The sequence below is a fragment of the Peromyscus leucopus genome, chromosome 16_21 (assembly GCF_004664715.2).
Source record: "Peromyscus leucopus breed LL Stock chromosome 16_21, UCI_PerLeu_2.1, whole genome shotgun sequence".
NCBI lineage: Eukaryota > Metazoa > Chordata > Mammalia > Rodentia > Cricetidae > Peromyscus > Peromyscus leucopus.
The window spans coordinates 43350543-43373958 of NC_051084.1; positions in this window are offsets into that span (position 1 = coordinate 43350543).

Consider the following 23416-nt stretch of genomic DNA (forward strand, 5'->3'; position numbering starts at 1 on the left):
TTGCTTTTGAAACTATAATGTTGGGAATGTAGATTATATACTTATTTGAAACCTCTTTTAAAGTCAAGTTACTCATGTTTATACTTAAATGGAAAGGCCAAAAAAGACTTTGTGCCTCAAAGGATACCAGGGTAACCTTGCCGACTTTTTCCCCATGGACATCACTGATTTCAGCTGGAAATGATCTGGACAAAGTTATGCTTGTGTTCTTAAGCTTCTCCAGCCCTGGGACCTTATTTTTTAAGATGCGTGCCATTATGCCCACTGACTTTAAAATTTCAGATTCATGTACTCAAAGATGCTGGCTTACTGTGAATGGGCATTGACCTCTCACCATGCAGGGCCACCACTCTCACTGACATTCATGTTACTTAAGTAGGTGAAAGTTTAATGTCAACTACTTGAGCCTCCACAAGGCAAATACATTACAGGTGATAGGTTTTTTTTTTTCTGAAAAGTGAACATTCTTCAAAGAAATGATTATATGTGACGTATCTCAGGCAGATCTTGACTTATCAGTTAACGTCAAAACCTGGCTTCTATTCTATTTGAGTGGCAGGAAATTGAACATCCTCAATTCTCCTGGTTAACACACTAGCAGCAAAGAAGAGTCAAAATTGATGGAGGCTTATACAGCCTCTCAAATAATAATCCAAAGTGCTGAGAATACAATAAATGGTGGGAAACCATTATAAATAAAAGGCAGGGCCACAGTTCCAGAGCAGAAAATAGAGGAGCAAAGGCTAAGAAAGAGGAGAGAGGAAACCAGTAGGTGTGAAGTAAATGGATTGTGTGATGCACACTGACATTTCAGGAAGGTGGTCTTTAGGCATCATTTGGAAACAGCAATTTATGATGCATTTGGGCCTCTGTGAGGAGTCCTACAGTACTGAGTACTTCTGGGCATCTATTATTTCAAAAATAAAAATAAAAGTTACGAGCTGATGCAACTTGCTATGAAACCAAGATTGCCTTTGATTTTGTGCATCGTGAAATTAAAATATTACAATGTCCATAGGAAATGTGCTATTTATGCACTGTTAGTCATCAAGAAAAACTAGGAATAAACTAAGAATATATTATATTTAAGTTGGTAAAGAGCTTGCCTTACATGTACAAGACTGTAGGTTCGATCTCCTGAAACACATAAGCCCCAGTGGAAAAGAATATTTACTTGTATTCTGAGTACTTCAGAGGTTGAAGCAGGAGGTTCAGGAGTTCAAAATCAGCCCCAGTTATGGCTACATACTAAGTTTGAGGCCAGCTTGTATCAGAGACCTCATCAAAGAGAAACAACAAAAGACAGCAAAAGAAAGAAAAAGAACCCATCAAACAGAATCTGTTTTCATAGGAAAGGGGATCTTTGTTGCACACCATCTCTGCAGGAAGTTTTTAAAGACTATTTTGAGGAGCTGGGAAGCAAAAGTATTCTGGCAAAAGTAGCTATAAAGAAAGTAATTATAGCATATAAATGAATTAACAAAAATACCCGAATAATGCATTTCCTAAAATAAAAAAAAAACTCTGCATACATGATCCCTCAGATGCTAATTCAAAAGCTAGTCTCAAGATTCTAGTGTTTATCTGGGGGTGACCCCTGCATGATAGAACCCTATGACCCCATTTTCTTTTTTACACTTGCCAGTATCTTTCAAAAACAAAGAGCTCTGATTTTGTGTCTTGACCTAAGTTTTTACCCAGAGACTTTTAGATTGCTTTGATTTAAGGGATTGGTTCAGATTTTATTAGTATTTCTAAAAATCTATGTGTAAAGAGAACTTTTGGACAGTGAAAACACAAGAATGGAGGTCCCTTCATGTAAATCTGTTCTGGAGAAGAAACATAGAAACATACGGTTTATTTATAAAGAAGTTTATTTTCTTTGCATTTTCAGAGTGATACATAACAAAAAATCACACCTACATTCTATTCCTTTTGACAAGGTGCATTTACGGAATGAGCCTCCCTAGAGACCATATATATGGTCCACAGCAAAGAGGTCCATGCTTTTCATGTTGCCAGCATCTCTGCAACATCCCTCCGTACTGGCTGCCACTGTGGTCATTCTGCACTTCTGCTGGGGTTGGTGCCAGTCAGAGGAGCACAGCTGGAAGTTGCATACACTGACCAGCCACTGTTTAGGCCATGGAGTTGGCGCTGTTGTTTCTTGACTTAGCTAAGCTGATAAAACCTTATTAAATAATGCAGAGCCAATACAAAGTGAGTTGAATTATAACACACTGAAACACAGAGGCATAGTAAGGGATTGAAGAAAGGGACATTTACAGATCTACAGATGTGCCCCCAGGAAACTCACTGCAGAGCAACACCTGCCTTTGGTAATTCAGCTCCTGTTTTCCACTGTACAGGTGACACAAGAATGATGCACACTCACAGGACTGGCTTTCCATTTTGCACTGTGACACTCATGTGTAGTGCTAGGTAATGTCTGGAAATGGCACCCTATGGTCTTTAAGCTCCTGGAGGAAGCAGCCGACACTCTGTGTAAAAGATGCTGCTTCGTGATGCTCCCCGGCTGAGGAGATGCAGAATGCATTTCTGGCCTTAAGAGTCTCCATTCAAAGGGAGACTCACCAGCATGCAAACCTATCGTACATAGAGGAACATCTTTATACCATGGTCAAGAAAGAAAAACACACCTATTTGCCTGAGAGCTCATGCTCTGTTGATATCAGGGTAAGACTCGGAGAGGTAGTGGTGATTGCTCTGTAGGTTCTGTGGCAAATGTGCTGAGGATTATTTAATCATCATGACAGTCATCACCTCCTTTTTTCTATGCGTCTGCCTTTGCCTCTGGTGAAGTTCACTCACATTTCCTGCGGTGCCCCACCTCCCTAGGTTCAGATATTTAGACACAACACTGCACTAGTGAGCTTTATTTGATCTACATATTAAAAAAATGTCTAGAAGACTTAATTTAACAGGTGGTCTTTTCTTCATACACGGAAGTTTAGTTTTGCTTGAACATTTTAGAAACTTGAATGGTACAACATAGTAAAGATACAAAGGAGAACGTGGAAATAAATATAATCACAGCTAAAAATTGTCATACTTGATTTTTCTTGAGGGCATTTTGATTAGTACTTTATTTATTCTCTAGTAAAATAAAAGTTTCTCACTGTTTTCCTAATATTGATTACTGATTTCTTAGACAATTAATTTAATAGATTCCCATGTCTCAGTGATCTAAGCACTATCCAATATTGGCCCTCACTCTCCGAGTTTTGTCACCCTCATGTGGGCATGATACAGTTATTTCTCTAATCTTGAAGGTCCAAAATTAAAACAGCAACAATAGAAACAAACAACAGGAAAAATCTCCAACCAAACCAACTACCTTCCAGACTTAGGAAAAAAAAAGTCTGGTGAGCAAAAAAAGGAAGTGTCCTAGATCATGCAGAGAGTACATGGGGAGGCAGATCTACTTTCGCTCACCTAAAGTGGATAGACTTAGTTTCTCTCTCACAGAATCTGACAATGTATAGATTCTGCCAATGTTGGTGATGGTGTGGTCTCAACATTATTTACCATCTTAAAATTACCAGAAATTAATAAAACATTCAAGTACCATTGTACATACTTATTCCTTATCAAACTCAACTGTTAGATTAACCATAGTATAATTGGATTGGGAAAGGGCCACAGCTATAAAGTAAAATGAATATGAAACACATGTTATTCGGCTGAGGAGCTTGTTTGGTAAAATGCTTGCTGAGCAAGCATGGGTGTCTGAGGTCTACCATGAGCACCCACGTAAAACAACAGGCATGGTGGCATCCATCTCCAACCATGGCACTGGAGAAAGAGACAGGCAGAGCTTGGTGCTTCATGGCCAGCAGCCTAAACATATCACTGAACTCAAAGAATTAGGGTGGAGAGATAAGGTGATGACATTCAGTTTCAACTTCTGCCTCCTCCCACACATACACACCTACACACACAGCATGCACACATTACACAGAAAAAGAAAAAAGAAAATAAGATGCTATTAAAGATTATTTCTGTCTTTAGGATCTCACAAAAATAACAGGCTTATGATATTGCTATTTTGCTAATTAATTGTAATATTTCCTTTGTAATTCCTTGTAATATCATAGCTGGATGACTATTTTTAATACTTTATGTTGTCCAGGTGGTGGTGGTGCACGCATTTAAACCCAGCACTTGGGAGGCAGAGCCAGGTGGATCTTTGTGAGTTCGAGGCCAGCCTGGTCTACAGAGCGAGATCCAGGAAAGGTGCAAAGCTACACAGAGAAACCCTGTCTTGAAAAAACAATATATATATATATATATATATATATATATATATATATATATATATATATATCATTATAAATCCTAAACATAAACAAAAATATTATTTGACCAAAAAGGAACTTAGGACATTTGTTTAGTGTGCTACATCCTTCACTATCGAAGATAATTAGCATTATTGTTCCCAGGATTTAGTTTGAGCTTCTCCATAGAAAATTTTTTGCATTGGATCTTCATTTTTGAAATGTGTGAATGTCTGAAACATAATGGAGAGGAAGTGGTGTCCCTCAGAGGTTCCTGAAGTATGGGATTCAAGCCTGGTGGAAACACTGTGGTGGTGCTCTGTGCTGACCAGGAAAGCTAGAATTGCTGTTCTTCCCAACCACCACTAAAACAACCATTTCTAAGACCCATAGGATGTAATTAACAAGAAAAAAAAAAAAACCCTATCGGAAAAATAGTTATTAGAGACACATATCAATTCATTTTGAATGCTAATACAATGACAGAATCAACTGCCATGAAACTTGCACTCAAGTGTAGAAATTTATGTTGCTCAAGTGTGTCAATTTATGATGCTCAGGTGTGTCAAAAGACTAATGTGAACCATGACTTCATGTTTAAGAACTTCTGGAGATGTGGCCCGGGTGTCTGTGTTTGTGAACGTCCAACAGTGTAGTTACTAACTCTAAAGGATCTGGAATCACCTACTAGACAAGGCTACTCTCTCTCTCTCTCTCTCTCTCTCTCTCTCTCTCTCTCTCTCTCTCTCTCTCTCTCTCTCGGGATTATGTGGTCTTGAGCATGACTTTGTGGGATTATGTTCATTGATGTGGGAAGACCCAAAGAAAGTGGAGTGTACCTTTACCTCACTTGGGCCCTGTACTATGTAAAAAAGGGAGAAAGTGAGCTAAGTACAGCACTCATTACTCTCTGCTTCCTGACTGTGGCTGCAATGTAATCAGCTGCTTTAAGATACTGCTGCCTTCACTGCCCTGCTATGATGGACCGTGCCTTTGGATCCTGAGATGATGTAAGCCCTTTCTTCCAAGAGTGGCTTCTTTCAGGGTATTTCATCATGTCTCATCATATTTCAACTATTTATCATAAGCCAAGAATTTTAAAAGCTAACAAAAAGGAGAACAAGTGATCCACTAAGGAATTAGACAAATGATAAGAATAGAAATCACATAAAAATAAAATCAAAAGATTTATGAAAATATACTTAACATCACTATCCTTCAGAAAAATGTAGGTGAATATCAGTGTGGTACAATTTTACCCCGGTTCAGGTGCTTATTACTGCAAGCATCAAGAACAAAACAAGCACCCATAAGAACATGGAAGAAGGAAACTCTGATGAACTATTGGGGGAATTTAAAGAAGTATGCCCATGATGAAGAAGAGTGAGGAGACTTTTCAAAAAGAAATATATATTAAATCTACCATGTGATAACAGCTAACTTCTGGGAACACAGGCAAGAAAGTAAGTCAGCATATCAGAGATGCTGTAAGTTGGTGCTCATCTTTGAATTGTAGAGTAGCTGAGATACAGATTCAACCAAGATGGCCACAAAAAGATTAATATAGTAATGACATATACACATAATAGAATATTATACTGCAAAATGATATCCTGTCATTTGCAGCAAATTTGATGGAGTGGGTTGACATAAGTGAGAGAGATTAAGTTGTATGACGTCATGCCTTGCCTCAAACTAACATGGGAACCAGTCATCTTGAATGCATAGGAAGGAGGAAAATCTATGAAGTTAGGGAATGGCAACCAACACACTCACAAGGAATCAGCTGTTGATTCTCTAGCACACTAGGTAACTGTGGCTCACAATAAACTCCTTTGTATTTTGTGAATAATTGGGAGAGAAGTGTTGGAAGTGCCCAAACAAAAGAAATGGTCAGGAGGTAAAAACCTCAGTTAGAAACCCCATTTGGTCAGTGTTTAATATGAACTGAAATCTTATGGCACCTCACAAGGATGCACAATAAAAATTATGAAATAATTTTCAAATGTTTCAAGCATAAATATGTAATAAAATATATTAGAGTGAAATAAAATGAGGAATTAATCAAAATGGCATTAATTTCTCTGCACTGAGAGTCTGTAACTGAAATCCCTCTTATAGTCCATTCATCTTCCACTGGAAAGGTGTGTGGGAAATGGGCTTAATAAAGGACACACTCAAGACAGTGCAGAAGGGTGCTTTCTTAGCAGGTGACATGGGCCTGATAGGTGGCCAAGAAGAATGACTTATATTGATAACATGTTCATCATTTTCTCTTTAGCAGCATAATTATCAGCTGTCTAGAGTTGCTAAAAGGTGTCTCATAAAAGCACATACTGCTTACTGCTTTATCTCAATAATATTAAACATATTTAAAATTCTCTGAAAATCTTTTAAAGCTATTATTATTATTTCATTGGCATGGGAAATAATGAGTTTCACTGTGGCATCTTCACATGTTTGGGTCATCATTGCGACACCTTCACATGTTTGCATGATCATATCATTTTAATTTGTTCTCCTCCCCTACTTCTCCCTTTATTCCTTTGATTCTGCTCTGGCTTTTTTTTTTTTTTTTTTTTTTTTTTTTTACTTCCCAGAGATAGTTGCTCCTTTCTTTCTTTTTTTTTTTTTCTTTTTGGGTTTTTTGAGACAGGGTTTCTTTGTGTAGCTTTGTGTCTTTCTTGGAACTCACAGGAGACCAGGCTGGCCTCGAACTCACAGAGATCTGCCTGCCTCTGCCTCCTGAGTTCTTATTCTTAAATTTTACATTTATTGATTGGAGGGGTGCTGTACACGTCCAAGGACAACTTGCAGGAGTCTGTTTTCTTCTTCTGCCCTGTGGGTCCTAGGGACAGAATTCAGGTCACCAGGCTTGGCAGTAAGCACTTTTTCCCTCTGGGCCAACTCCTCTGCCTTCCTTCTGTTGTTATTTGATGTGTGTTCCATCTTCCTCCTCATTTTGTCTCCTCTTAATATCTTTCTCTCATGTCATGATCCCAGTTCTAGTTTTGTGACTCACTTACACATAAATGTAAACATGTGTGTATACACACCATTATTAAAATTATATATAATCTATACCTATAATTGAAATGTATATAATTTTAAACCTAGGACCTGGGTTCTGTGTATGAGGGAAAACATGTGGCCATTATCTTTCTGATATTGGCTTATTTCACTAAACAAAATAATTTCTATTTCCAACAGTTTTCCTGCAAGCATTGTTTAAGTACTCTTTCTGACTCCATAAAATTCTGTTTTGATTGTGTGTCACACTTTTTTTAATCCAGTCATCTATCTGGTGACTGAGACTGAAGCTGCCCCCATTTCTCGGCTACTGGGATAGTGCGTGGTAGTAAACATGGATGTGCAGGTAGCTCTGTGGTTTGCTGAAGTAAAAGTTCTTTGGGTGCATTAGAGTGATAAAGTTGGGTTGTGTGGTAATTTTATGTTTTCTGTTTGTTTGTTTGGTTGGTTTTTGAGAAATTTCCATGTTTTCCACCTTGGCTGCAAAACTCACTTTCCACCAGCAATAATAAGCATTTCTTCTTCATCCTATCCCTCCAGATATTTGTTATTTTGTTTTGTTTTTTATTTATTGGTTTGATTGATTAATTTGTTTACCCTAACCATTTTGATTATAGTGAGAGGGAATTCCCAAGCATTTTTGAATTGCATTTCCCTGATAGTTAAGCATGTCAAACCATCTTTCAAGTTGTTTCAGGAGATTAGAGTAGACAATAGTAAATTTCATGAAAACATTGAACTCAAAGCCCTGGGGATCCTATGCAAGCATGCTTACCAAGCTATATCCTATGAGTTTTAATAGAAGCAGTAATTTATTGTTGTCCATATTTCTCTGATGAGACTCTTCTTTTTTCTTACTTTTTTATTAATTAAATTTATTCATTTGTTTTACATCCCAACTTCAGTTTCCCCTCCCTCTTCTTCTCCCATTTCCTCCAACAATTCCCCACACATCCTTCCACTCCTCCTCTGTTTCAGTTCAGAAGGGGTCAGGCCTCCCATGTGTGTCAACAAAGCATGGCATATCAAGTTGAGGTAGGACTGAGTTCCTCTCTGTGTATTAAGGCTGGATAAGGCCACTCAGTATGAGGAATAGGTTTCTGGAAGCTAGCCAAAGCATTAGAGACACGCCATGCTCCCACTACTAGGAGTCTGACAAGTTGACCAAGATACACAATTGTCCCACTTATGTAGAAGACCTAGGTTAGTCCCATACAGGCTCCCTAGCTGGTGGTTCAGGGTCCATTAGCTCCTATGTGCCCAGGTTGGTTGTTTCTGTGGGTTCCCTTGTGAGGACCTTGACCTCCTTGCCTCATATAATCCCTCCTCCCTCTATTCAATAGGATTCCCCAAGCTCAGTGCTTGCCTGCGGATCTCTGAAAGCTCTCTGATGACAATTGAGGTAGTAACCAATCTGATTACAGAAGATGCCAGGTCAGGCACCCTATCCGCTATTACTAGGAGTCTTAGCTGGGGTCATCCTTGAAAATTCGTGGGAGTTTCCCTCACATCAGGTTTCTACCTGATCCTAAAATGCAAACCCCCCTCATCAAGCTGTCTTAATGATATTACTTCATTCTCTGTCTGAATAAATTCTTATATACTATAGAGTGATTTATGAGTGAAAGTAGTATTTTATTATTCTACACTATGTAATCTCCGGTAGGTTTAATAGTGATAGATTTATGCATTATGCAGTATGGCACCAAAAATATCATGGTAGTGCAGATGGGCACTGAGAGCGCAGAAACACAGAAACAGATAACATGCAACATTGTGTCAGGAGATAGGAGTACAGGTTGCAAAGATGAAAGGAGAGGGAAGAAAACCCAGAAATGGAGAGAAGTTTAAGGAAAGAAACTCCATAAAAAAAAAAAATGCCTGTTACACAGAATGCACTGTACTATCAGAAGAAAAGGAAAATCTTCCAAAATGCCATCACTTTTGTACCTTATTGGTTCATTATTATGCTCTTGGCACTGAACACTCTAACTTACTAAAAAAAATTCCATTTATTTGAAAATAAACAAATTATCCCAGGTGACCCATAAGTTTTTGTGCACAGAGAAGAAAGATGACTATGTGATGGTCAGCTGGTACACCAGCCTGTTTTTCCTTCACTGAGATACTGAGAGCTACCACCAGCTGGCTCATGAGTGCCTATGATTTTTCCCTTTTTTTATACTACATGAGAGCAAGTAGGAAGGACTGTTATTGCAACAAAAGCAAAAACAGCAGCAAAGAAAACATCATTAGAAGGTAATAGATGTAAAAGCAAAGCCCCACATTAGAGAATCAGGTCATTAGTGGCCCTGTGTGACTCTGAACTGACTGTGACTCTGACAACAAGTATGAGAAGTGTTGTCAAATGTGGCTGGTGTTCATACCTATTTTTTTCTTTTTGGTCCTAAGCACTCTCTGATGAATACTTTTGGTGACTTTCTAGAATGCTTACATGTACTAGAAAAGCTCTGTGTGCAGGAGCAGTTTCCCTTTTACTGTCTGTCTGAAGTCTTAATTCCCAACAAGATTTTCAGTTCTGTGTTTTGTTTTATTTTTTTATTTTTATTTTTATTTTTATTTTTATTTTTATTTTTATTTTTTTTTTTTATTTTTTTTTTTTTTTTGGTTTTTCGAGACAGGGTTTCTCTGTGTAGCTTTGCGCCTTTCCTGGAACTCACTTGGTAGCCCAGGATGGCCTCGAACTCACAAAGATCCGCCTGCCTCTGCCTCCCGAGTGCTGGGATTAAAGGCGTGCGCCACTACCGCCCGGCTAGTTCTGTGTTTTAAAATTTATCCCTGTCAGAAGAATGTTGGGGAGAATTCATGGCCATAGGGAGCCATGAAGGGGCCTGAAGTGGGAGAACATTAAGAGAGAGAGCATTTCCACCACCGACAGTCTTAATAGAGTCCTGAAGTGAGAGTACACAGAGACAGCAACACAACTATAGGAAGCCATGATACCACCAGAAGGGAAAGGGAGTCTTCACATCCCGCCTCCTGCTTTTTGAAAGACTAATAAAAATAATGTTACAAAGAGACATGTTGTCCTCTATCTTCAATATTTCAAATGACAGCACCTACTCCAAGATCTTTTAGTGGTGGCCACGATGACCACCAACACTGTTACCCTAAAGTCCCATTAGTTTATTGGGATTAGTTGTATATGACTCCACTCAATCAGCCTGCCCATTGAAGGTGTGCTCTGCTGTTCTTTTTTGTTTTCCGTAGGGCATATTGAAAGGTATCATTTAGTTTTGTCTGAAAAGGAATGGCTAATGCATTGCAATGAGACAATAGAATGCTTAAAATGAGAAGGATTTTCAAAGCCAGGTACTGGCAAATGAGCAACTAGAGCTTCTAAATAGTGCCGATAAGACTGTAAATTGGCTCAATTATGTTATTATCTAGCATAAAGTTATCATATTGTCCTATGACAGAGGTAATCCAATACTAAATATGAATAAAAATATCACAATTCCAAAAAACAAAATCATTATGTAACAGCATTAACCTATAAAAACATCCATTACAAACAAATCCTCATTAACAATGGAATTCATACATAGATAATTGCAACATGGTATTAAAACTATGAAAAATTAAAATAATGGAAGATTTTTGTCAGTGGGGCCTCATGTATGGTCCTGGAGTACATTATGCTAAGTAAAAACAGTGGTCACAGAAAAACAGGCTTTATTTCACTCAGGAAAACAGACCTAATTTTAAGTCAAATTTACATATGTTAACATCATAAAGGTGGAGTTCAGTATAAAGGGGTAAACAGAGTAGAAGCATAAAACCACTCTATAGCCAAGCCCTTTCTAAGTCCTGCCAGCCAGCTCCCAAATAATAGTGTGGAGACATTTTATTAATTATGAAAGCTCAGCCCTTAGCTTCAGCTTGTCTTACTAGCTCTTTTAACTTAATTTAACCTGTTTCTATTCATCTACATTTTGCCTTGGGGCTTTTTACCTTTCTTTTATTCTGTATGTCCTATTTTCATGCTTCCTCCATGTCTGGTTGGCTGACACCTGTCCTCTGCCTGGTGTCTCTTTTTGTCTCTTCCCTAAGCCTAAATCCCCCCTCTACCTACTCTCCCTTCCCAGAAATTACACCTATACTTCTTCCCTCACTATTGGCTGCTCTTTTTTATTAGACCAGTCAGATGCCTTAGGCAGGCAAAGTAAAATAGCAACACATATTTACATAATTAAACAAGTATAACACATCTTTGAATAGTTAAACAAATATGCAGTGTAAACAAATGCAACACATTTTACATAGGTAAGCAGATGTTCCACAACATTTTCCCCTTTTTGCCTAAAAAAAAATATGAAGTAAGAATTATATTTACAATATCCAGTCCATTTGCATTTGGCAAATTCAGAGAAAATATTCCATTATCTATCCTATCTTGGTGAATCCAAAGTTGTGTACCTAGTTTACTATCTATCCTAACTTGTATTACCAAAACAAAATTATCTTTTTAGAGCTCAAAACATTTTCTTAGATAAGCACTTTAGTCTTTTTGTTTGTTTGTTTGTTTCTCAACTTTATAAGCTTTAAATCTCTTATATAAGTTTCTTTTCTCAATTTGATTACAAGGAAAACTATAACTATCTCATCTTCAACTCCCTCCATCAGAGACCTGAGAAAGATATAATATTACATGAGTTTACAGGAAGTGCAGAGCAAGCAACTTACAAAACTACAGAAATGACTGAAGCAGAAGTCACCTAAGTCCTCTGTACCATTGGGGCATTCATCTTTGGCCTACAGGCCTAGAATATCTGACAGATTTTTCTGTGAAACAGAAATTTTGAAGGATTATTGCACCTTGTCTTGGCAATGTTTGGCTGTCTTTTTCCTTTGTGTCCTGCTTGTCCAATTTGGACAGCATAATGTCAGCAATCAAGGGAAGGGCAGTTCCTTGCACAAATGGCTATCTTTGCTACAAATGAAAGCAAACTCCACATGGAGATTCTTTTATGTCCATCATCTTATTTTGAAGTAGAGTGGTGCTGCCAGGAGCAGACATGTCTCACTATCATGAAAAGCCGTAGGTTATTAAAACATCTTAAATGCCATATTCTGTAGGTCTCTGAAGTGTTTGAAGGTCTAAAATACATCTGTTTAACCTTGAAAACATACCTAACATAACTACAAGTTTGACTGTTATAGATGACTATTAACCTGCATTTCTTAATTATCCTAAACATATAAGCCTTGTATTTTCCCATTACACTGAGACCAGACAACAAATGTCACAGCTAGTTTCCTTAGGACTTGACTATTATCTCAATTTTTCTTATGGTCCCCTGGGGATGCTGTTGCCCCCAGACAGCAGGAAGTAGTCTAGAGAACACAATGCCCACCCACATTCTCAAGAGGTAGGGTGGGTGGTTTTTGATCATTTGGTGAGTTATGGATATTTGTCATCATTTAGTGGGGATGTAGAAATATAGGATATAAAAAAAACCTATTTATCTCAAAGTTCTAGTCATTGAAAGTATATTTGAGTATAGACACCATAAATGATATAAGCAAGATGCAGTGCATATACCTATTCCCAGCTATTGGGAGACTGAGGCAGGACAATCCCAGATCTAGGCCAGCCTGAACACTATCATGAGGCCCTGATTCAAATAATAATGAAACAAACAAAAAAAAAACCCGAGACATGGTTCAGTGGTGAAGTGCTTTGTCACACTTGAGGTTCCATGTGTAGCACCACAAAATTAAAAAAGGAAAAATTTAAATTTAAATCTGGTAACTCTGATTTGACCACTACCCACCTGTGTATGGTTTACCCAAATAATTGAACCAAATAAATAAAACATGCACAAATACTTTGAGTCAATCAAAAACTTGAAAAAAATAAAATAAAATCCTATACAACATTGAAGTAGATTGCTGTTTTGACATAGAAAGCAACACAGAAATGATTTTGATGAAACATTACCAGGCATGCCTTGAATATGAATTGCATAATTTCAGTATTATTTAATGATACTGAAAATCAATATACTCAAAATCTTGGATAATGACATGTCTGCTTTCTGGATCCCATTACCTATGGTTGGCTCAAATAACAATAAATTTATAAGCACTACCAATTTCTTTGATTTTAATTCACCAACTACTCTCTTTTTACCCTTGGTTTTTTGAGTTAGGGCTTCTCTGTGTAGCCTTGGCTGTACTGGAATTTATCCTGGTCCTCTGTAGACCAGGATGGCCTCGAGCTCAGAGATCCACCTGCCTCTGCCTCCTGAATGCTGAGATTAAAGGCATGTGCCACCTAGCTTACTGTTCTTGATTTTATTATTCACCACCAATAGCAGAGAGAGATATTTTTGTTTGCTTGTTTGTTTTTGTCTTTATTATTTAGATTAATACTCTGATCATACATTTCACTTTATAGATTAGTATACAGTTCATAAAATGGTTTATAAAGGGCTTAAGTGATGGCATGGTTGTTTTGATGTACCTGTGCACCCATGATTTCTTGATTATATTTGGTCAGTTCATACACTAATATTTTATTTGCAAAAGTAAGTTATATATCAGTCTTGTTTTATGGTTCCAGCCATTTGGCCTCAGATTTCACTCAAAGTGAGGCAAATCCTACTTTAAAAAATGATGTCACAAGAATAAGACATAGCCTGAATCTTCTTGTTTTGTACAATTTAGAAAGCGTAGAACAGAGCCTAGCCAAATCTCCACATTAAACTCACACTGTGATAATACTTAAAGAAGCTCTTCAGTCTCCCCCCAAGATGGAAGAACAGAAATTGTCAACAGCACTCAGTTGTACCATGCTTGTTAATCTGTTTTTTGAGTCTCTGCATTTTTTAAAACTTTTTTATTGATTCTTTGTGTATTTCACATCATGCCTCATGATCTCACTCACCTAACCACCCCTTTGCATCTGTCCTCTGCTCTTGCCACATCTCCCCTCCCCTGAGATAAAACAAAGAAAATATTGAAAAGAAAAGAACACTCTCCTCATGGAAGCTGTAGTATGCACAGTGAGCCACACATTTATATACCCTTTGGTCCACACATCTTTATTTGCAAGTGAGTCATTGGTCTGTTTCGAGGCCTCTGGTTTCTGCTACACTATGGACACTGGGCCCTCAGTGGGACTCCTCTGGGATATCTTGTTGTTGTCCTGCATCATGGAGATCCTGTAACTTTGGGGATGCAGAACAAGCCCTGCCATATGCTCCAGCAGATCATAGATGAGGTGGTTGTTGGGATGACCCAAACGATAGCTCTGGTTCTGGACCTGGGTGGTTGCTGAGTTGGTCAGCTTACTGGCTCTCCCTCATCATCAACACAAGGGTGAGCTTTCTAGCATTGTCCAGGCTAGTTCACCCTACACAGTAAGCAGCAAGGAGTTGAATCAGTTCTCCTCCTCTAAAACCCTTGGTCGATTAACCTACACATATACCACCAGGACCAAGTCTACTGTGTTGATAAGGGTCTGTTCTCCTTAGTGCTGTAGCTGGTGAGGGGCAGGGGAAGTAATCTTGCCTGCTGCAGGTGTCTCAGGAAGAGCAGGGGAGGAGGGCATCTTCCCCTTGCCTTTGTGACCACACGGCAGACAGGAGTTCGGGGACAGAACTTCCACTCTGGTGACCTCAAAGCAGGCTCACCCATGCCCCCATCAACAGGGGCAGCACTACTACGCTGCTCAGGTAAGGTGCAGGGCCTGCTGTCCAGAGTGTTGCAGCCAGTGAAGGGCAGGGCTAGCTCTTCCACTCTGGTGACCCAGGGGCCTTCTCTCCCACCTGCAGCAGGAGGTAAGGAGGTGAGGGGTCAGGGGAGACTTCTCTGCCTCACCCACACCACTGCATGACAGACAAGCAGTGGGGGCCAGCTCTCCTACCTCCCTGCCCTCGGGGCTGCTCAGCTGCAGAGCCACCATCCGGGTCAGCAAAACTGTGCTGCTCAGGCAAGAGGTAGGCTCTGCTTTCTCAGTGCTGTTGTTTGTGAGGTGCTGGGTCAGCTCACCACTGCTCATGCTCTTGGGGCCATTTCTCTTACCTGCTACAGGTGGTGAGGAGCAGGAGCACAGTAGAGGGCCTCTCCCCTTTGCTCATGCTGCCATATGGCAGAGGAGGGGCAGGACTGGATCCCCCATGCTCACATTTTACGGGCTGGCTCACCACTGCCCCTGTCAGCGGGTCGGCTCCACTCCACTGTACTGCCCAGCTGAGATGTGAGCCTGCTGCCAGTGGTGAGAGGCAACACATGACAGACAAGAGGACCTGAACCAGTTTTCCCACTCTCACACCCTTAGGGCCAGCTGGCCCATGCACCTACCAACAGGGTCAGCTCTGTCATGCTGCCCAGGTGAGGTGAGGGAACCATTCTCTTGATCGCTGCAGTCGATGAGGGGCATGTCAAGTTCTCCCTAGTATTTCAGCCATTGAGAGGTGAGGCCAACTCTATGCAGCCCTATTGTCTCAGCCATGCACATCAACACAGACAACAGCTGAGGAATGATCATGGGTGCAGACATGACCCTCAGCAGCAGCCCAAGCCCAGACATCAGCATGGACCTGGGTGGCACGCAGGCAACTCACCTCAACCCATTCCTCACAGCTTTCACCTCTTTGGAGCTGCCTCTCGCCACAGTGCATGTACCATTCTGTCTTTTTCTCTTTCTTCCATACCCCACCTTATATTTGCTCCTCATAATAGAGCTCAACCACTCAGTACCACAAGGTGACGGGTGGGCCCCTGTTGTCTTTCTTCTCCGAGGCTGGGGTGGAGAAACCCAGGCCAGCATGTGGATCTCTGTCTCCCACTCAGTCTCTAAGTCTCTGCATTTTAAATGGAGTGTTTGAACCATATTTAGATAATAGGTACTTACATTCTAGAGCTCAAGCTATTTTATTTTTTGTTTATTTATTTTAAATACATATTTTAAATTTCTTATAAACATTAAATCCTATATATTTTGTGTATCTGTATATTGGTATGTGTATGTGTGTGTGTGTATTTATCTATGGAGTTCAGATGAGGGAATTGCCTACCCTGGAGCTGGTGTTACAGGCTGTTGTGAGCTACCCAGTGTGGATGCTCAGAACTGAACTCTGACCACTTCCAAAAACAGCCAGCTTATTAAACACTGAGCGACCATAGCTCTTGCAGAACATTTTTAATTTTCTGTTTTCTGTTTCTGAAACTAACTTTACTGTTTTTTCTTTATCTCTGGACAGCTTGACTACATTTTAAAATTCTAGTGTTATTTATTCATTGTGATTTTGAGTATATCACTTTGCCTACCTTTTAAAAATAATGTCTATAGCTATGTTTATGAAGTCACTCATGTTATTAGTTAAAAGCTCTTGTAAAATAGAAAATTATCTCCTCCCTTCATGTTTCTTTATTTTCTGTTTTTTTATATCAAAGTTCTATTAAGCATGTTCTCTCTCTCTCTCTCTCTCTCCTCTCCATATATATCTCAGGACATGTTCTCATTTTTAATTTAATTATTAATCCAATTTAGAAAATCTGACAACAGAAATAATGTATTTCACCTGGCAGTGGTGGCTTATGCCTCTAATCCCAGAAATGGGGAGGCAGAAGCAGGTGAATCTCTATGAGTTTGAGGCCAACTTGGTCTACAAAGTGAGTTCCAGGACAGGCTCCAAAGCTACACAGAGAAATTCTGTCTTGAAAAATCAAAAGAAAAAAAGATGTATTTCCATATAGTTTCTTTACTATATTCTTTCTTCTTCACAGTTTTTCAAAGTCTATGTTAACTTTGCTGTTTGTAGAGCAACTTAGTACTATCTTAGAGATAAGACTTCTGAAAATTTCTTCTTTTATTTTACCCCAATCCAAGAGTACCTTTATTTTTCTCTGGTTCCTAAAAAGTGTTTATGCAGAAGATAGCATTTGAGTTGGGAGATCTTTGCCTTCAGTGTTTTAGAGATAGTGTATTATTTCCTTTTAAACAGTATATTTTTGATGAAAAAACTTCAGAAAAACATAAAAATAACTCCTACACAGAAGGCATTACTTTTAAGATTTTTTTCTCTAGTTTTCAGTTTAATTTTGATGTATTTTGGTATCAGTTTCCTTTGTGGCCGTTACAGTTTCTTAAATCTATGTGCTCATGTAGATTGACAAATTTGAAATAATTATTTCTTGAAGTAATTTTTCAGCTGCTAGTAGATTGCCCACTCCTCAGTAGATGACCGCACAGCCAAGCACATACAAGGAGCATCAATTGGTCTCAGGGTTATTAATAACAAGAAAGGGATATAAAATTGAGAGGGAGACAGGACGGGGAACACAGGGGACATTGAGGAAAGGTAGTGATAGATGGATATGATCAAAGTACCTTGTAGAAATGTATGAAATTCTCAAAAGTTTAAAAAATATTAGAAAAAAATATTTGTCATAAATGCAGTAGTAATGTCAGATTGGTTGAAAATAATGGTAAAGGATGTATTATATTATTATATATACATCATTCAAGGAAAACCAGCATTATCACAATAGTATCAGATCACGTAGAGTTTACAGCACAAAGAGTTAAAGGGAAGGAGAGATAACTTTAATGATGATAGTCCACATATGGAGAAGTTCTAGCTATACATCAAACAGGTCCAAAATACATAAAACAAATATGAGAATTAAAAAAAAATAGACAAATATGCAAAAGTTATAAATAGCATTATTATCTTATCTCAAGATTTAAATAGAGAAAATATGTGTGAAAGAATTACAAATTAATATTATTTATTAACATTTAAACAAAATTCTTTAATAAACTATAAACCAGTAGAGCACAAGAGCATATAGAATAACAATGATCATAATCAGTTTTTCCCAAGTGAGCAAGGTTGATTTAGTAATCAAAATTCAATTAATATAATCTGCCCTACAAATAAGTTAAAATAGAAATATGAACACTAGCTTATTAATCAAGACAGAAAACAGTGTCAAAACTGACTACCAAGATATGATTAAAACTCTCAAAAAAGTACAGCAAAAAGAGGAAATATCTTTGATGAAGACCACTTACCTAGGTTACAGCTAGCATAGATTTTACTGGTAGAAGCTGGAAATTGCAGAGATGGAACATGCATAGTTCCTCAGTGCTAGTATCTATGCAATATTTATGGAGGAAATTTAAAAAAATATCCAAATAGTTAGAGAATCAAAGATGTTCATGGTTCCAAGACTCAATGTATCAATGATGCAAAAGCTAGCTAAAATAATTAGAATTTTTATATAATTTACTGAAGACAGCATCACTATAACATTTATTTGAAAACTACAAGAGAGTAGTTAGCAAATATGATATTAAACTAAGTATAAAGTCAAAGAATTGGTTTCATTGACTTGGGGAATTAGAGCAGTTTCGGTAATTAAAATTGTGCTGTGTCAATGGTGTGAAATCCCTGTAGATAGTGACTAGGAACCTCACAGCCTAAACAAGTCAACACCCACATATCCAGGAAAGAAAAGACGCAAATGCCACTCCACCGAGGAATGATGGAATACTCATGATGGCAAAGTGGACCAAATTTTAATCTCACATCATAGACAAAATCTCATCCAAAATGTAGTATTCAGTATTGAAAAATTTGACCCTAATTACAGAATACCTGTGGTATGTGTTTAGGTAAATAAGCCTTAAGAATTTATACAAACAGCATAATCATCAACAGAAAAAATAACAAACTGAACTTCATCAATTTGAAGGTGTCTTCTTCTTTTTTTTTTTAAAAATACATTATCAGAAATTAAATAAAAGATAGAGCTGAATAAAATATCTGTAAGACACATATACAACAAAGGGTCAATATCTACTCTATATTAAAAAACATAAAATCAACATTGAAACAACAAAAGGCAGATCGATGGTGAAAACAGAAAGACATGGTTCAAATAAAATATAGAAGGCAAGCACATGAAGAAAGGGTATCTGTATAATTAACTATCAAGAAATGGAAATTAAATGTGTAACAAGATGACAAATCATAATTTAGCACATGCCTTTAATCCCAGCACTCGGGAGGTGGAGCCAGGCAGATCTCTGTGAGTTCAAGGCCACCCTGGTGTATAGCGCGAGTTCCAGGACAGCCAGAACTATATCACAGAGAAACCTTGTCTCAAGAAAAAACAAAAAGAAAAATAATAATAATAAAATAAAAACAAAATTTAGAATTATGCATTTATCAACTTGTATTAGTAAGCATTGATCCAACAGAGTGGGAATCTTACTTTAACTTAAAAAAATCTACAGAGATATAGCTAAGGGTAGGAATATTCATAATAATCTAAAACAAGAATCATCTTAGATGTTCTTCATAGGGTGAGTGATTAAGCAAGCAGAGATATATCAATACCATGAATGCTACTTAACAACAACAACAAACCTCGAGTAAACAGACCCATAGTCTTGACAAAGGTCTTGATAAGTATGCAGAGAGAAGAGGAGCATTCATGACAAGTTACACAACTCAGGCCACATTTATACAGCAGATTTCACATATGGGGAACATATTCCTGCTTCTTAGTGCTGAGTTAAAGTAGTGTCAGGGGGAGTAGATGTGGTAATAAAAGAAGCAACTTAAGGAATTCTTGGAATGATGAAAATGTCTATATCCTGCTGCATCAGTGTCATCATACTGAATTAAATTTTATAGTAGATTTCCTAGCTGTCAGCACTGGAAGAAACTGGGTAGGATATACAGAATACCCTTGCATTGTTTTTATAACCGAATTATGATCTTTAACTTTCTCATGAAAACTTAACCAGTCAACATGTCTTTAGTGTTTGGGAGCACAATTTTGTATCGTTGTTTAGAGTTCAATAGTTCTTGACATGCTCAATCACTTAAATCATTGGAAGAAGGACGATTAATAAACCAGGGTCCATTGATAACCATTTTGTCAGAACTCACTTTCTAATTCATTTTTTGATGGTATATTCCATAGCTAGAAGAGACATGAGCATGTGTACATACAGGTTCTAAACCTGATAGATGTCCTATGTGATGTGGCCATGTACGTCTCAGATTTTAGCCACAAAGCCTAAAATTTTTCTTCTTTAGGGTCTACGCACCTTTATATAGTGCTTCTATTTCTTGTGATCACTTTTCTTATTTGTACATACATGAATTATTGGAATTATTTGTTAAAAAAGTCATATCAGTGTCTCCCAATAATCATGATAATGTACTTGAAACCCCAAAACTTTGACATTTAGTCATGACTTAGTTTCTAAATGCATTTTTAAGAGCTTTGTAAAAGTAATAATAAGCATACCTGGAGTCTGACCAAAAGAAAGGAAACATGAACAAACCCGGATCACATACTTACTGAAGCGTCTGGTGATTAAGGTGTTTGATTTTATACATGCCTCAGTTATGATGTGGACAGCCAGGGAACATATTCCTATATCCCAGCAAGTGGAAGATTGAAGCAGGAGGAGCAAAAGTTCAGGGCTAACCTCAACTACATGAGACCTCATCTCATAAAAGATAAGTAAACATGAGTACTCTAATGTTATAGTAAGAAAACAAGATTTGGTGAAACAAAATTATTAATCTTAGCCAATTAATTATAATGAGGGTAAAAGTCATCCAAAAATATACATTTGGGAAAATTGCTAAGTTATTTAAATAACTTATAAACTGGAAGAAGTAGCTCTATCATTTGTATATAAATCTGTCTGTCAATCTATCATATATCACCTGCTTCTCATTTATCCACCTATCAGTCTGTCTGTACATTTTCTATAAATCATTTAACTATCCATCCATCCATCCATTATATATGTTTGTACCTGTACCTGTCTATTATGTCATCTATCTATCCATCTATTACATATTTATCTATCATATCACTAACACCCTTATATCTATGATCCATCCATTCATCTGTCTATTCTTTATCTATCTGTGTGTCTGTCTATCTATCTATTATCTATCTACTCATCCATTATCTACCATCAATCTATAATTTTGTCTATCTACCTAACACACACACACACACACACACATACACACCCCATACATTCATGAAATATTTTGCAACCTAAATCCATATTGAGTGGCATTTAGTCTAGTCAAATGTTCACAAGCACCATTGTATTGACATTTACCTTATTCATTCTTGAGCAACATTTGTTGAAATATCATCTGACGTAGATGCCCCTCTTTTTTTCTAGATTTTTCTAGCCAGTGACCTTGTTTTATGGATATTGCTGAAATAATCTTCCATTCTTCCCACCCCTCCAGGCTGAGCTCCAGCTTGTCATTGGTGATTTATGGCTGCCCACTGTTTGGCATCATCAAGGGGGTAGAACATGTATTTGCCCTCCGGAAACAAAATGGAAACATAAATAAAAACTGCATGGTTGATTGGCCTGCTTCTGGGGAGGTAGCCACTCTTAATAGAAATCACTTCCCTTCTTCTCTTTCCCTAGCTTGCTGTATCACAAAAATAAATGGAATTTGGGTCTGGATGCCATCTCTTCCTCCATTTTTATAAATATTATTAAGTGTTAAATTGGGTGATATGAAATCAAAGTTTTGAGGTAGTCTAATGAAAAAAACAGTCCAATTAGGTCTTGTGTGGCCAAGTAAAGACCAGAATAAAAGTGTGTCCTCTCTGTTCCAAAAGATAAGAGTCCACCATCCACCCCAGGACAATGGATAGGTCAAAATCCTTATACATATAATATATTGGAGGAAATAATGCTGGCCATGGTGGAAGTATAGGGTGAGAAGAAAAGAACGCTGGGTTATTTAAGCAAACTGGATTATATCACACTATATTAATAGTCCAAAATATGTCAGTACAAATTATTATGCACAGTTGATACAACTTCTCTACATTCTTCAATAATCATTTCCCATCCAAGTAGTGATCACTATGGAGGTAAAGTTAGGATGATCTCTTTTTTGTGATATTTTAACATTCCCCACGTATTTCTAAGACAAGTCTTCCACTTTGATGCTCTCAGTAGGCCTCTAACATGGAAGGGCAAGTGTCACACACGTCTCTGTACACGTTGTACTCAGGTTCTGAAAAGTTCAGGATTTAGTTCACTGGCTTCCAAGAGTGGCTTTCCTAATATTGACTTTCGGATTTTTTTTTTTAACGTTCAGTGGAGGAATTTAGACTGTGCACAATTATTTTATGCCTTCATATAGCATTGCTAGAAAAGATGTGTGTGTATGTGTCCCTTAATCTATTTCCACATTCTCATGATGATGAACATCCTCAAAATTGCAAATAAATTCCTTCTTTTATTGCTTCATGGATGCCAATGAGGAGAAGACGGGAAGGTTCTAGTAGACTGGTCAGCTAGCATTGTTAGTAAGCTTTAAATTATAATGATAATTCTGTGTTAGGTACTGTGTACACATGGTAGTTATACTGGAAGAGGTAAACTAGATACTCCAAGGATACACAGATAGGATACTGTAAGCCAAATGGTAGTACCATCAAATCAACAAAACTTCAAAATATTCTTCACCAAATTATTTGTACATGTATTTTTAGAGAGAATTATTGGTAGGAGAAGAATCTTTTACAGCTGTATGAGTATATGTGACTGTATCTGTGTCTATATATGCATGTGAGTATCGTGTGTGTGTGTGTGTGTGTGTGTGTGTGTGTGTGTGTGTGATGTATGTGCGAGTATGTGGGTATATATATCTGGAGTTTTTGTCTTTCTATGTTACTCCTTTGAGAAACAATCTTTCACTAAGCCTGGAGATAGTTTGTTGGCCACTGAACCCTAGAGATCCTTTGTCTCCTCTTAGTGCTGAGGTTGTAGGTATGTGTACAACCATGCTTGACTTTTTAATATGGATTCTAGGGATTTGAACTCAGTTCCTCATGCTTGTAAAGCAAGTGTTCTTACCCAGTAAGCCACTTCCCTATCTCAAACAGATCTTCTTATTGTCATTAAATCTAGATGAAAGTGTTATTAAATCAGAGTTAGGCATCATATAGACCTCAGAAAAACTATGTAACTCACCCATGATGTCAGAACCAATGAGGCGAAATTAACAGGAGAGGCTCAGCCAGGAAGATGTGCA